Source organism: Penaeus chinensis, chromosome 4 (assembly GCF_019202785.1).
Source record: "Penaeus chinensis breed Huanghai No. 1 chromosome 4, ASM1920278v2, whole genome shotgun sequence".
Classification (NCBI taxonomy): domain Eukaryota; kingdom Metazoa; phylum Arthropoda; class Malacostraca; order Decapoda; family Penaeidae; genus Penaeus; species Penaeus chinensis.
The window spans coordinates 12981299-12983798 of record NC_061822.1 but is presented as its reverse complement, the minus strand read 5'-3'; the positions used below and the strand labels follow the sequence as shown (position 1 = coordinate 12983798).

Genomic DNA, 2500 nt, shown 5'->3' with positions numbered 1-2500 from the left:
CTCTCTCTCTCTCTCTCTCTCTCTCTCTCTCTCTCTCTCTCTCTCTCTCTCTCTCTCTCTCTCTCCTTCTAAATAGAATAACGAAGAAAATACCCTTTATAGTGACCAGGCTCCAAAAGTGTTCGTTATGATATCGTAAAGTAACGAAATGAAACGCTCGCAGCATAATCACTGATCATTCTCCCTCTGAGTCATGTTAACAGAACCGTATTACGCTTTGTGAAAAGGAACGGAATAATACCGGTTCTCGTCCTTTTTTTTATTATATTTTATTATATTTGATTTTATTTTATTTTATTTCTTAATCCGTTAGGAAAAACAGTGATTGTAAATGCATTCATGCATAAACATTTAAAAAGAATCTGCGTATTTTGTATTCATTCACACAAGTACACACACATACACACACACACACACATGTATACATATACACACACACATATATGCGTTTGTGTGTGTTGGTAAATATGTAAATATATTGCAGTATTACCATCTAGAGAGATAGGGGCTAGGTGGAGGGGTGTGGTGGGGGGTGGGGGGCAGCAGGACAGACAGAGATAAAGGAAAGAGATGAAGTGAGAGAGAATCAGGGGTGGGGGGAGGAGGGGGGAGGGTATACATTGACAGAAATATTTATATCACATATATCATTTCCGTTTTTCTTTTTTTTTTTTTTTTTTTTTTTTTTTACTAATTCTGTCGTTTCTATCGATTTTCACAAATATTATCAAATATTATAAAGGTAATTATGATAACAAAGAAGATAAGAAAATACTTGCAATGCTAAAGATGATAATAATAATAGTTATGATAATAATAAAAATAATTATAATGTCGATAATAATAATGATAATGATAGTATTAATGATAGCGATGTTAATAATAAAAATTATAACAATTGATGATAATTATAACGATAATGATAATAATAATAATAATAATAATGCTAATATCAATGAAATGATAGTAACAACAACAGCAACAATAATGGTATTAGTAATATTAACTGTAATGGTAATAATCTTAACAATGATAATGGTAATGACTATAATGATGATAATTATGACAACAATAATAATAATAGTAATAAAAATGATGATAATGATAATGGTATGATGATAGTATTGTTATTGATAATAATACTGTTAATGCTAATAATGATGCTAATAATGATAATAGTGACAGTAATTATATCAATGAAAATAACAACACTAATAATAATAATAATAATAATAATAATAATAATAATAATGGTAATGATAGCAATAGTATTAAAGAAAATGATAATATTAATAATAATAATAATAATAACAATAATAACAATGAAAATTATAATAGTAATAAGAACAATAATTATAACAAAAAGAATAATAACAATAATAATTTTAATAATAATGATAATGATAGCATTAATAATTACTAATATTATTATTATTATAATAAAAATATTACTACTAATAATAATGATAATGATAATAATGATAACAACAATAATCATAACTATGATAATGATAACAATGGTAATTCTAATAATAAGAATAATGATGATGATGATGACAATAATAATAATAAAATTACAGTACTACTACTACTACTGATAATAACAAAATTATGATAATAATAATAATTATAGGAATAATAATGATGATAATGATAAATGTGATAATTATGATCACAATAAAATTATGATAATAATAAATGTGATACTTATGATCACAATAAAATAATAATAATAATAATTTTGAGATAATTATGATAACAATAAAGTGACGATAATAATAATGATAATAATAATAATAATAATAATAATAATAATGATAATGATAATAATAATGATAATAATAATGATAACAATAATAATGATAATGATAGTAATAATGATAGTCATAATAATTATAATAACCAAATATAACCAAAACTTATGATGCTACAAAATGATAACGACATTAACAATAATGATAATAATAATAATAATAATAATAATAATAATAATAATAATTGTAATTATTATTATTATCATTATTATCATACCAATGATAATAAATAAATAATGATGATAACCTTTTAATACTGACCACACAAGACCACTAATTCATTCATTTTACGCTTCGATTGACAAAACAACAATAACAGACATTCCTCTCTCTCTCTCTCTCTCCCTCTCTCTCTCTCTCTCTCTCTCTCTCTCTCTCTCTCTCTCTCTCTCTCTCTCTCTCTCTCTCTCTCTCTCTCTCTCTCTCTCTCTCTCTGCACACACCGACTTGTAGAAAAATGTTCTTTTAATGAAAACAAGACACGAGACAAGATTGTTTCGATAGCGGAACAGTAATTTGGATAAGTCTTTGCACTTTTTCTGTACAGTTGTTCTGAACCTTTGCAGTTTAGCGAGACGTTTATAAATTTATCCTCACTCTCCGTTAGCATATGGGTACGAATGTAATATATATATATATATATATATATATATATATATTACACACATACAGAGATTATATTCCTT

General features: G+C 25.3%; 1 protein-coding gene across 1 annotated transcript in view; it reads right to left on the bottom strand.

Moving 5' to 3' along the window:
- Window positions 1-2500, bottom strand: part of LOC125025047 — a 20990-nt gene that overhangs the window by 18098 nt on the left and 392 nt on the right. The gene's annotated exons all lie outside the window — the stretch shown is intronic.